Source organism: Coturnix japonica, chromosome Z (assembly GCF_001577835.2).
Source record: "Coturnix japonica isolate 7356 chromosome Z, Coturnix japonica 2.1, whole genome shotgun sequence".
In the NCBI taxonomy this organism is placed as follows: Eukaryota; Metazoa; Chordata; class Aves; order Galliformes; family Phasianidae; genus Coturnix; species Coturnix japonica.
The window spans coordinates 47062558-47076759 of record NC_029547.1 but is presented as its reverse complement, the minus strand read 5'-3'; the positions used below and the strand labels follow the sequence as shown (position 1 = coordinate 47076759).

The 14202-nt window shown below is 40.8% G+C and overlaps 1 long non-coding RNA gene across 2 annotated transcripts; it reads left to right on the top strand.

Annotated features, from left to right (window-relative positions):
- The first annotated feature begins 963 nt into the window (after positions 1-963).
- LOC116652522 lies at positions 964-13416 on the top strand. 2 transcript variants are annotated; one of them, XR_004305639.1, is made up of 4 exons: positions 964-2125; positions 6484-7164; positions 7761-7853; positions 8194-13416. It is a non-coding gene; the product is annotated as an uncharacterized LOC116652522 (long non-coding RNA). The 2 variants fall into 2 exon arrangements; XR_004305638.1 differs by having other exon boundaries at positions 6484-7853.
- Positions 13417-14202: the final 786 nt, after the last annotated feature.

Here is a 14202-nt window from a genome sequence, read left to right as displayed (position 1 = left end):
GAACTATTATTAAATGATGCAACGAAATTAATGATCTAGAAGTAATATTGTGCCAGATTCTCAGCCAACACAGAATGAAGCCATTTTCCTCAGTAACCTAGCCTGATTTGTACAAGATGAAGATCTAGCATATATTTCCTAAAAGGAGAAAGCTGCTGATCTTTGAAGTGCACTGCCGTTGTGCTCAGAGACCCACAGGTTTTTGCTGCTGTTGGTTGAGTCACAGCTCACCACTTGGAATCAAATTCATTCTTTTACCAGCTCATGAGAGAAGAATGGAGGAGACTTCCAGGAGGCTTCAGTTCCCTAGATACCAACTGGCAGTGGCTATCTGCGCTTTTGCTCTCCTTATCTCCCTTCATGATGCTAGAGCTCATCTGCTACATGGACTCTCTAATGTCACTGCAATGTCACAGTAGGGCTTATTATCCCAACAGTAGGGTAACAGTGGTCCTAGAGACAGTACTGACATGGTTCTATTTCACCACCACTAGCATAAATCAACCATATAAATGTGGTTATAGTCCAGATAATGAAACCCATTTGCATGGTTAAGGATTGTCTCTGAGTATCATTCCTATTTGCATCTCAGGGTCACAACAGCAAGCTTCCATATGACACTCACATGAGTTTATCTCCCTTTTCTTCTCTGGTGATTTCAAGTTCTTTTCTATCCTCCCGAAGTGGACAGATATATTCTCTTTCCATAGAAACAGTAACACATTACTATTATTGTTATTGTTATTATTGTTCTTGTTGTTGTTACTAACTGCTGATTTAGAATGGAATAGGACAGAATGAAATAGGATAGGATAGGATAGGATAGGATAGGATAGGATAGGATAGGATAGGATAGGATAGGATAGGATAGGATAGGATAGGATAGGGTGGGATAGGATAGGATGGGATAGGGTAGAACAGAACAGAACAGAACAGAAGAGAATAGAATAGAATAGAATAGAATAGAATAGAATAGAATAGAATAGAATAGAATAGAATAGAATAGAATAGAATAGAATAGAATCTGTTTTTATACATGAGAACTCTGCTAAATATCCACTTGGACTAAAGTTTTCCACACTGGGTTTGTCTTAGACCAATTAGTTTATTTAAAAAAAACATTATTTAGACTCAGGCCTTCATATGTGCAAGTGATACCTAAAACATGTGCCATACGTCTCTAAATCCAATAGATACCAGTTGTATTTTAATTGCTGCACTTTATTTACTTATTTGCTAATACATGTAGATCCAGGGTGTAAATTTATGGAGAGGTATGCCTCTCAATACTGTTGTGAAATCTGTTTGGTGATTTAAGTTCTCAAAGAGATTACCATGGTGTTGAAGTAAGGCTGCTCAGCATATTCCACTGTGAGCACCTGTTGTAATTGGTTTATAATGTTGTTGCTTTCCTGATGGAAGAACAATGAGAACCTAGTTGTACATTTTTCCATGCTTGTTTATCTTCTTCAGACTGGGTGTTTTTAAATGTTATTTAGTTTTGGAACAAGCACTTCAACGTGAGCCAACTTTGTGCCCTTGCCATAATGAAGGCTAATGGAATCCTGGGTTGCATTAGGCTCGGTGTTGCCAGCAGGTCAAGAGAGGTAATTCTCACCATTTGAATATCAGCAGTGTGTTTGGATCAAGGCTCTCTAGAGCAAGAAAAACATGAAGCTGCTGGAGAGGATCCAAAGGAGTACCACAAGCATAAAGAAGGGACTAGAGAACCTCTCTTATGAGGAAAGGCTAACAGAGCTTGGACAGTTCATGCTCGAGGAGGCTCGAGGGGAATGAGATCAACAGTGTCTACAAATACACAAAGAGGACAGCCAGGTGTTTTTCAGTGGTGCCCAGTAAGAGTACAAGAGGGAATGAGCACAAACAGGAACACAGGATATTCTCTCTGAACACCAGGAAGCACTTCTTTACTGTGTGGGACCCAGAGTGCTGCTGCAGTTTGCTCAGAAAAGTGGTGCAGTTTCCTTGGAGACAGCCAAAAGGAACCAGGACATGTGCCTGGACAGCCTGATCTGGGCGTCCTAGCTGGAGCAGGGATTGGAGCAGGTGACCTTCAATGATCCCTTCCAAGATCAGCTATTCTGTGATTCTTCAATTATTTGAGGTAAAATATGACAAGAAAGGAAACTGGAAACATTTTAATTTTTTTTCTTTCTTTGAACAAAACAAAACAAAACAAACAACTTTATCTCCATTGTTTCTTGGTTCTGCTTCTTTAACTTAGATAAGAAACTTGTCATTCAGGAACATGTTTTGATAGGAAAAAATACATTTGTTTTAATGATGAAAGTCTACCCAGAATTGTGAGTGTTTTTTGTTTTCTTATTCCTTTTGTTTTCACGTGTACGTCAAGTTGCTCTTAATGAACTGGAAAAGTGGTTTGAATCAGAAAGATGAAATTCATTAATGTGAGAGAAATCAAATGCAAAAAAATACAGTGGAAGAATAAGAATTCACATAAAAGTGCTGCAGAAAAAGATTAGGAGATATCACGGCCTCAGACTGAGTTCACTACAAAATGTTGTTCTGAAAATTCCATATTTTATTTTTGAATTTATGAACAGGAGTAAAGTCTAAGGACAAGAGACAGTTCTCTATCTCTGCTTAATACTGGTAAGGCTGTATTTAAGAAGATTCAGAGGAACTGGAGTGAGCAAGAGAATGAAAAAAGACTTAGAAAACATGAGCTCTGAAAGAAAGACCGAAGGACTTAGATTTAATACAGAAAACAGAGTGTTTGATCAGGGCTTGGTAAACGTTCCAAAGTGTGACAAGTTTGTTTTGGAGAGGATGATCATCAGTTGTCCTTTGTATCCAAACAGAGTGGGACAAAAAGCAGCTGATTTAATCTGTAGGGAGAGAAATATAGGTTAGGTGCTGAAAACTGTTTCACATATTTTGCCCTTATTAAACACTGTACTTGAAGCGGTCATTAAATGGGTCTCCTGAGAAGGTGATAGATAATAGCCCACTGTTGTTCTGTAGGAACAAAGTGGGGGAGTATCTGGAGTATCTGTTGGTGGTAATTTTGATGTTGCTGGTTCTGCCATGGGGCTGTTTTATATGAGATTACTTAAGAACACCACAACCATCTGCAGGCTGTCCTGGATGGTACTTGAAATAGAGAGATGGCCATTTGACCTTTTCCTAAGGCCTATGTCATGGCACCTTCTATGCAAACAAAAATTCCTTGCTGCAGTTACTGTTTGCATTTAAAATCTGTTTACCCAGTTCATTTTAAGCTATAACAAAAGAATAAAAGAAGTCATGTTATAGGTAGAAAGCAGATGGGAAGAAGGTATTCATTTATGAATCAAGCAAAAGAGCGAATAAAAGAAAAGTGATTTCCAGCCTGGCTGAGACCGTACTTACACAAAAAACAATCCAATCGCTTCTTCAGAGACAAGACATATTCTGAGACACAGCTTGGCAAGTTTGGTGAGATCTATGGACAGCAAAGCATGAGTGCAGAGATCCTAGCAGTAGAAAAGCAGGAGTTTTGATTGGTTACTTGTCCTCATTCCTTTAAGTAAGATATATTTTTTTTTTCCTGAATATTTTTAAATCTTCCTCTATCATACTTCAAAACTCAGTCTTTCTTCTCAGTCTCTCCTACTAAATTCCTTGTTCACCTCTACTGTCAGCTACTCTAGGATCCGCCTACCCAAACCCACCCAATTGTTAGTCATCTCCCCACCCCACCATCTGCAGTCTATGCCATTCATGGCATCAAATCCCTGCTTATCATGCTTCAGTTACACATACCTTCCTTTCAAGGCATGGCTTATTTAAGTGCTGTGCTTCTGCACATTTCTCCTACTTAGCTCCATCTTCAAAGTTACAAGTTACAGTTAATAAAATTATGTGGGGGACTAGAGGCATATTGGAAAAAAACAACAACAAACCAAACCAAACAAAAACAAACAAGGAAAGAATAGTGAGAAAATAAGGACAGGGTGTTTCACTAACAATTTCTGGATAATGCTTGAGATGGTCTGTTGTTGCAGTGCAGTACAAATTTCATTTTCATTCTGAGATCCAGGTATACATGTAAGGTGACAGCTGCACAATCCTTCTGTTAATAACTTTTGAAATGTATTAGTTGTTATCTACTATCCTCATATGAAAGCTGATGACCTGTTCAGGACATTATCTAAATAAGACATCCCAGATTATGTTTGCATTTTGAGAGACAAATTTCAGCAGTGAACTCAGAGACCCAAAGGTTTCTGGATGCAGAGACTATGGGGCATGTTGAGCCCAATGTAATTGGAAAGTGAACTCACTGGGAAATGCAATGATGGCTACACGTGCTAGCAGTGTGAAAGCAGACGGTGGTATTTCAAGGGCAAGTGAAAGGAATAGGATAAGGAAAGCACGGCAGTAACATCTTAAAAGATGCAGCAAGTGAATAGTCCAGGCTAGGCAATGGCTTTTTGAGAACTGTAAGGACTGCAATTGTAGAATACAGAAGAGGCGACCAGGGCAGAACTATCCAGTTGTGTGATAGGGTGGGAGAACCAAAATGCAGCAGTTACCTACTTCACTGCATACCTGCAGCAAGAGGCAGGGGGGTACAGCTGCAGTCAGGCAATGGGTCAAGTGGATCTACACATGGTAGGTCCTCATCACTCCAGTAGCTGCAAGTGAGAAGCTTAAATTAAATATTTTATGTGGAGTGCATGATTGGTTTATCTGGAGAGCAGAACAAAAGACCAAGAGACTTCCATCTCGCCCATTTTCTGCAAGGGAACTTATCCTGAGCAGTATGTCCCACTCATGAGTGCTTGCTGAGCACCAGAAGCTTTCCAGGATGTCTTCCCTGACTGGCTGAGAACAAAAACACGCAGAGGCAGCTCAGGTAGGGCTCACTGGGTCCCTGATGCCAGCCGAATCATGGGGATATTGCTGACCATTTGCAAGGGTAAGGCCTTGGAGTTCAGAGAGATGTCGGTTTAAAGATGTTTGGAGTTTCTTTTCTTCTGCTGGCTGTGGGAGGGAGAGTGAGCAAGAGAGAGCTTATTTTAAACCTGAACTAAGTGATTTTTAGCGACTTCTTTGAGGAAAGAAAAGACACATTCTGCAGTCTTCCTGAGTAATTTAAAGTGACAGAATCCAGTGAGAGACAGCAATGTTTTATTAGGAATAAAGCCCTGAAAAATATCTCACAGTCATAACCCTGAGACAGAAATAGAGGTGCAAAAATTCTGTAGTGTTTTGAGTGGCTTGGTAATATCAGTACATTCAGTCCTGCCTTTTCAAAAATATGCCAGCCATCAACGAAGAAAGGAGTGTGTCGGGTGAGAAGCATGGTTCAATCAGGCGTGGAAAAGCTTTCTCTGAAATTTCTCCTACAGCAAAATCTCCTCTGCATCTCAGCTTGGAAGGGGTTAGAGAAAGCAAAGAGCTCTCCTGTGCTTTCCTGCAGTAATATCCAAATCAGAACTCATTTTCCAAACAATTTGTGCATGTATTGCAAACAACATTTGAAAGAGATGCCGCCCATAGGAAAACAGCAAGACATTTTACAAGGGCGGGTGGTGAAACAGAGCAGTCTGTAATCTGAGAAGAACTCAGATGTAGTTTAGAAACAAGTGCCAGGTAATAAGTAATGATACAGTACAAGAAAAGTCAGGCATGGGAGCCTTGATGTTGGAGAATGATTCAGCCCGACCAAGTAATGCTGCTGTATCTGCTACAGTGTGAGGGATGCCAAAAAGGCACTTCAGCTGTTGCTTCCCAGAAAAGCAAAAAACTTCCCATATATGCCGTAAGGAAAGAAGACTGGTTAGACCATTTCCTACTGTTTTCTCTAGAAATGGGGGTTGAAGTGCTTTACAGTTGGGGGTCTGGGTGGTAAATAGCAATAACGCAGCTAGGCAAGATGTGAAGTATGAACTGTGCTAACTGCTGTTCATGCTAATAGCATCAGCTTTTCCTGTAAACAAGAATTTTGTCAAGAAAAAGCATCTCAGAGGTAACAGCTTGTACCCAGCACAATGGGGACCTTAGAATTACTGCCTGTCATACTGACTTGGGTTGACCATACCACCATCCAGCCTATTCACTCTTGGGTCCCTGCTGAGGTTTTGTTTCTGCTGTGTTTCTAAGTTACATGAAGCATGTCACTTGTCCTGATTCAGTGATGACCTTAATGAGTCTTTTTCTTTTTCATTGGTAGGGGCTAAAAGTAGACGTGAGCCAATAGTGTCCTCACAGTTGTGTGCAGTCAACTAAAGCTCATACGTTTGTATTGTACCTGTAGGACAGCAGTGATTACATGAAAGATATCTGATGTCAGTTTAACAAAGATTACATGTTACATCTTTTATCCCCTCCATCCTCCCTCTACTTAACAGATCACTGCATAATTAGGAAGTGCATGCTGCTTCATGAAAATCTTTATCAAGCTAAGATTTTCTTCTATAAACTTTATTTTGGGAAAGTTTTCTCTACTTTTAGACTCTGCTGGAAGCAGTTGGGTTTGGCTTACGCTCTGCAGTGTGGAGGCATCAACTTCATCTCTGGTCCAGACATGTTTTGCAGATGTGTGAGTACACGAATCTATTTGAGGACAACCAATCTAGCCAAGAAGCAGAATGGATTGGCAAATGTGAAGCATCAAACTAAGACATGCCTGTTGTTTTCTGCCTCATGTTTCTCCATGTAGCTCTTCATTGTGCTGCAAAAACTCAGTCCTGCTACATTCCCTGAAATAGGAATAGTTTCATAGCAGCCTCTGTGATTTGGATATTTGTTTTCTAAGGCTCCTCTGGAAGAATAGGATGAAAGGATGCAACCTTACAAATCTTTCTTCATTCCAAATCTGCCATTTTCTGTAACTCTGTGTTAGACAGAGCCTAGCCATACGGCTGCTCTTCTTCCCTCTTACCCTGAAGGGGATCATCTATTTTCAGCTGTGTGGAAGAGATACCCACAGGCAAAACGGCAACAGCTGCAAGCCTGGGGAGCATAAGGTATTGTGGTGACTGTAGAAAAGTGGGGGAGTGCAAGTAATGCTGCTGGGAAGAGGCATGTTCTGAAGGACCAGAAGGAAGTGAAAAAGGTTGGATTTGGAAGTAGGACTGAGTGCATCAAGGCAAGCCATGGTCCAGCTGTGCTCAGAAAATCCTGCTCAGAGAGGTAGGACTGAGGAGTGTTATTCACATCCTAATAAGATAAGTGTGATCCGAAGAATGATGTGAAAACTCGTCCAGTTGCCCAGATTTCCAGAAAGGAGCATAGTTCTGCTATAAAGCACTCCTGGAGGCACAGCAATAGGGCATGCCTTCCTCAGGAGCTGTACATGCCTCAGTGGTGGGAATCCAGGCAAGGTGGGATGCCTTGATGGATGCGAGAGGGCTGCTGCCTCACAGCAGTGGGAGGGGAATGGCAAGAAACAGTATAAAGTCCTTTGTTCTGTTTGGAAAATCTTAATTCCCAGATTTGAAGCAATCATTTTAATATTCAGACAAATAGAAATTTTGTACTTAGAAAGCGTAGACATAGATTAAAATTACCCACAGACTATAATTATAACTCTTGCCCTCTGTTCAGATTAATATGCTTCCAATGGGTAGAAAAGTGGCACCTGTTGTAAAAACATTGTTCTAATCTTACGTGCAAAGAGCTGCACAGCTCACAGAAGTCTTGGCAGACAAAAGTGAGTAGACAGAATCTATGGACAGATATTTCTTATGCTGAGGATTGGTGTTAATTCTCTTCTTTTTCAATTGGAGGGGAACTTGAAGCTGTGGTGTAAATGGGAAGGACATGGCAAGAGGAGAAGAAGGCGGCTTCCTTTTCCTCCTGCATAGTAAGGCAGGTGGAAGGTAAGGCAAATCCATGTCCAACCAGCCATGTAGAACTGCAGCTACTTGCATGAGCATTTGCAGCTGACTTTGCAGCTAGAAGAATTATTACACACATTGGCAGAGGCATGGGTAGTTCAGAAGGTAGGCTGAGGACCTGAGAACTGTGATTTGTCTTTTCTTCTTTCCACCTTCAATTCTACAGTGAAGAGGATGATTTCACAGCATTTTTTTAACTAGTGGGTGTGGGTCTGGGGAGCTAGAAATAGCAAGGTCGTAACAAAGGTGATTTTGGTGAAGGAAGTGTTTCTGGATTCTTGTAGGTGTGGGATTTATGAATATTTTCTTCTTTGTCTTACAGGCAAACATCATCCCATGTCTGGACCACAGCACCTTGCATGCTCCCACAGGATAGCCTGTATTTCTTTCTGTATTTTGGGGAGGATTGGCTGTCCCCCACCAGGGGTGATGAAGCAGGCATGATTCTTCTTCTTGTTGAGTGGACCTCGGTAAAATCACCCTGCAGGCTCCGTGAAAGCAAATGAAGCAGCACTCATCTAGGTACTTCTGCAGCTCAGCCTCCTCACAGCATCCAAGGTCTTCTGTGATAAACAGCCAAATCAGAAAGATGAGATTTCAACATAGGCTCTCACGCAGGGAAGAACATGGGTCATATGAATCTTTCACTAGAGCAAGTTCCATTATCTTTGCTCAGTCAGGATGAAGGAGAAAGTGAAACTCTGACATTGCCAGTGTTATGCAGATTGTGTTCTCATAGATTTTTCTTTTGAGAGTGGATTGACTTGCCAAACCTCTGAAGTGACATGTGATTTGGAGATAAATTTCCATATGCTGTTTAAACCTCGCTACTATCACAGTTCACTTGTCATTTGTACAAAGAATGTACATTAACTGGAAATTTCACCAATGTGTAGAGTTACTACCCTCTAGAGATTACCTCCCTGCAGATCTTTCTTCCCAGTCAACTTTAACTCTGTTGCAGTGACAGATATAACAGCTAACCTGGAGGCTACTTAATGGGATTTTTGAAGTTCTCGATATTTCTGATACATTTATGTTATAAAAACAAAATGCTTTGTCTGGGCAATTGCTCCTGGTGCCTTTGAGCCTGAGTGCTCACCTTCACATCGTTCTTGTTAACACTCTCATTTCACCTTTCTCAGCTGTTCGGTAAAAGCATTTACTATGTCTTGACCTAATTTGATCTTGATTTTACGTTAAGGTTGATTTGGATAATGCAGGATTCCTTTTGCTTAAGTTTGACTGGATGTTCTAACAATAATAATACTGAATGGCAAAATGAATATTTTCTTGGATGGGTTCTTGGTAATATTGTATGTCTCCTAGAAAAGAAGGGACAGTTGTTTTGCCTGAAGCAATAGAGATCATCACAGAAAGATTCACTTGAACAACCTGAAAGTCCTGGATGTATTTCAAGGGTGATTGTTTTTATGATCATGAGCTTGCTGGCACTTCCTGGATTTATGTCTATTAATGTATTGGACTTGGTATTTTTCTGGTTTGCTTTTATGACTGACAGAGTGAGACAGGTGTGCTGTGTGGTCTGCCAAAAGGAAAGAAAATCAATATTTCAGCATTTAATTATGATTGTTTACTTAAAGCTACTTTTGACCCCCTGTGCCCTGGCTTTCCTCTCTAGAAGTACAAGCATAGGTTTTTAACGTACAAATACAGATTTCCCCTGAAAGATTATACTTCTAACAAGCAGTTTGATTGTTGCGCTTGCTTTTATTTTTCTCCCTCAGCAAATGTTTAGCACCAATATTGTCTCATTTCTGTCCCAGTATTTCTAATTAGATTGTGATTTCTCTTGTGAAGAAGCTACTTTGTGCATACAGTGCTAAAGTCTTGGGTATTAGGAAGAGGTGGGAGTATGTGACACTATTTAGTTTTGAGGCTGTAGCTGGTATAATAATAATAACAATAACATGGACAATTACCAGAATTTCACAACCACTGAATGACAGCTTCCCACCTTGAGTCCCTAAATGCAATTTAAAAAGAGCTAGATCTGATTCTCTTGCAGACACAGAACAATTAGAAAGTAATATTAATGCCAGGACCTTTCATTTTGCTAGTTTGAGACTCTAAAGGCATTTTGAGCTCTCCATGTAAATGGCTCAATTATTTCCTGCCGTGTATTTATGGCCAGGTGATTATTAGCAGTGAATTTTATTTATCTTGATTACATGCACGGAAGAAGCCCTGTTCACGTGATTGTTGTGGGGATAAGAAACAGACACCTGAGTACTCTCAGGTAGTCAATTTAATCACAAAAAGTCTTTGCACTGAAGAGTAAGGGCATTTCTCACCAAATGACTGTGTGGAAAGAGTTGGCAGAGGAGCTTTTCAGAAGATAGTTGATCTGAAATAGACACCAAGGCTAGTGGCAGTCCTAATACCAATGTCCTACCTGCATTTACACCAACCGTGTCAGAACCATTCCTAATCTACTGACTGGAAAACAAGAGGAAAGCTGGTGTAGAGGAGTGCCCTAGAAAGCAAGTTCCCTGGGAAGGACCTTCACAGGTTATGGTGAAGAGTAAAGGACATAAAGCAGGTACACAACTTTCCAGGGTTTAATCAGGCTCTGTGTACTGCTATGCCTACATGGGAGTAAGATCTCATGTCTTCCAGGCTACAGACCTCCCACCAGACTGCCGGTCTTTGTTTCATTGCATCTTGTCCTGACTGTCTATTCCCTTATGTAGTCAACAGTATTATTTCCAAGCCTTTTTACGCAAGGATGTTTTGAATAAAAGATAATGTGGTGGTAATGTACCCACAAAGATGGTAACTGGATGGGCTTTGACATCTCAAAGGACATGGTTGCATGCATCCATTTGCTTGGTGAGGTAAAGCATGGAGTAATGCTCTGTACTGTGCACTACTTGATAGGATATCTCTGTCTTTTATGCCAGAAGGAAGTGGGAGGTGAGGATGTCTGCAGAAGGCAAGCTGAGGAGAAACAATAACCAGAAATCCTCAATGGTAGTCGCTGAGAAAAGAAAGGTGTCTGTGTGGTTTAACTTGCAAAAATATACGTGGGCAGAAGTGCTGGTGATAGCGAGCAAAGAAAAGGGGATGGGCAATGGCAAATGAAGAAGGCCACAATGAAGATGCTCAGAGGAAAAGGCAGAAATAAATGAAAAGCTGAAGTCACATGTGGATTGTGGGAAAATCTGTAGCTGATTTTCATGATAGGGATCTCTATTGTCTTGCAGTGATGGTGTTGCACTGGCAGTCATGTCACAGAAAGTGGGAGGGTTGTGTGGGACTGGTTGAGTGAGAGCAATACTGTGGGACTGCTGCATTTCTCTAAGAGATGGCTAATCAGAAGAGGGCAAAAAAAGGTGGTTTGCTCGAGGGAGAAACCTTGGAAGACTGCAGAGAATGATAAAATGATATGTGTGCCTTGATGTTGCAGTGTGAGGGATGCCTCCATCTGCCAAGGCACCTGCTGCAACAGGGCTAGCTTGAAAGGCATGCAGGTAGCTGTCAGTCTCCCAGTGGAAGTTGCTTTCCATGGTCTGGCAGCCTGGGACTCTGGGATGGGTTGTGTTGAGAGGTAACAAGCCTGTCTGTACAGGATAGGTGCATATTTGACCCACCTGATACCACACAATGCAAAACCACCCTTACTGTCTCAGATTTCCCTCAGGATTCTGGTGCTGGACTGTCTAAGCTTGGGAGCTAAAGTTCATATTTCTGACCATGATCTTCATAATGAAAAGGATCTGAGAGACACTGTCATATGTGACTTGTTTTGGGGTTGGATTTGTTTTTTTCTTCACTTTTTTATTTTTTATTTTTTCTTCATAGTGATATGGACCACAAAAGTAAAATTAAGGCAGGGAGAAGCTTCCAGTAAGTCATTACTGTGCAGTCATTACCCTTTTTTTCACCCATGCAACGACTGTTTCCATGGAGACTGGAGCAAACCAGTGCTAGGAGAGTGCTATCTGCTGGTTCCTGTTTCCACAGAAACACGAACACTGGATTACCAGAAATGAAGTTACTATTGCCCAGCCAGGCTAACCAAGCAGCACTGCTCAGAAACAAGTTTCCTCCCAGTTTTGTGCTCAGGTGGTCAGTTACGACAAGTCTCAGAGTCGCAGAGATCATGACTCTTGCATGGATGCGGTGTGCTAAACCCAGAACACTGCAAGCAAATTTGAAGGCTGTGGTGTGGGATCACCAAACCCAAGACACCACATGCTGCAAGCAAGAAAACATCAGTGGTGCAATGTGACTAGTAATTAATGTTGCAAGGAACAAGTGGTGATTTCTGTGCAATCAGACCCTGCCCTATATTTGCAGTTCGGGGTCACTCCTGGTAGGCTGTGAGACCAAGTGTAATTGCCTTCTCTGCATGCCTAATATATGTGTGCTGTTGGTAAGGCCAGCCAATCTAAATACTTCAGGGCTTTCCCCCCCTATATGCTTTCTGTAGAACCTAGAGTAGGTAGGGGGTAAGCTGTTCAGTATTGCTGCTGTAAGTGCTTTTTGAAGGCTAAGCAAATCACCTGCTTAGATGGTTGGTGTTTGCCACAGTTAAAAACCTCTCCCTGTACCTGGTATAACTTCTCAGCTTGTCTTGCTTCTTGACAGAAAAATAGCTTGAATTTAGGAAACAGTCAGTTGGCTGATGTGGACTTCAAGCTGGACAATTTTGGGAATAAAATGTCGTGCACAGTGTTTTCAGGGGCAGTCAGAGACAGTGTTCATTTAGATGCAAATAAATAAATAAATAAACAAATAAATAAATAAATTAATTGTTTGGCTTAATTTCTTATCAATCTTTGTACAAATTGTTTTATGTCTAATGGGTAGCTAAGTAGTAACATTAGTCCCCTACGTAGCTATAAATAGAGAAGACTTCCTGTGCCTCTTTTCAGAAGGTTCTGTACACTGACATTTGTTGATTCTATCTAGAAGACACACGTTTTTGGTTGCAATTACTCTGCTCTTCAGACAAATGCTAAGAATAATGGTCCTGGCACAGCAGATTGCTGGAGGAAAACCTGAGAAACAATATCCTCTCCACCTAACACTGCCTTCCAACAAGATATTCAGCTTGATCCAATTGTATTTCTTCAGGAATATTAATAATAATAAAAGATTCATTTTGGATTTGGACATATGTTTTTAATGTGCAGGATCGTTGTTAGTGGTCTTTAAGTTCATTTTGAGATAGAACTTATCTTTCAAGTCTGATCCTTACCTTCAAAACTCCACTTAATATCACAATCAGATCAGGTATTTTGCAATTCATTCCAGAGATGAAGGCCAGATGAAACATCCAGCCCAATCTGCTGCAAGTAGAGATGATATGCTTTCACCTGTTACTGCTGTATTAGAACCATAACCTTGTGGAACAAGCATCCCTCCACCCAAAGAAAAATACATTTTCTGAATTAGAAAGTATAGGAATCTATTACTTTCAGTAATGTCTTGTCCTAATGGTTAATGATCCTTGCTTTTACAAATTGATATCTGTTTCTAATTTGTCTGGCACTAACTCCCAGCCAGTGAGCCTACGTTTGTCTTCCCTACCCATATTAAAAATACCTCTAAAAACTTGTTATTTTCTGTGTCAATCTGCTTATACTCTGTAATCAAGACATTATATCTCTTAGCTTTAATTTTGTTTTTTTGTGATAAACAGCTCAAGTTCCTTGAATCTCTTATACTGTAAGGCTGCTTTCAAACCTCAGTTTCTTGTCTCATGACAGTGTTTATTTTTAGCACCCCTTTAAAAGTATAGGCCAATATATTTTTAACAACCCTTTGAAAATATAGGGATGTGAACAATTTACAGGATTCTGATATTTAACTCATCAGAGCTAGGATGACCTCGCTCTTTCATGTAGCTGGAGACTCAATTACTTGTTTAATATCACACTGCTCTGGGGGCTTATATGTAATTTTGTCTATGGTGAGTCCTAAAACTTTTTTGGCTCTTTCCACATGCAGTACCACTGATGTGGCTTATGATCTTCCAACTTGTTGGTGTTACCCGTCTACATCAGAAATTATCTTATGCTTTCTGAGGCACAGACCTAAATTTTGCTAGTCAAATCTCAGTCCTATGCCTGATTTTGTGAGGTATTTTGGATATCTGGATGTGAAAGACATCTACAGAAGTGCTGTGATACTGAGTCTGTATGACCAGGTGCTCTTACCTGGCTACAATTACTTGGTTTCCCAGGATCAGTGCAAGGCCTGGAGCAAATCCTAGTGTTCATAATACATGTGCTCTGTGCTGAACAGTAGTGCAACTGCAGCACAGACCATTGGAAATGGTCTTCATACTGGAGGATAAAGT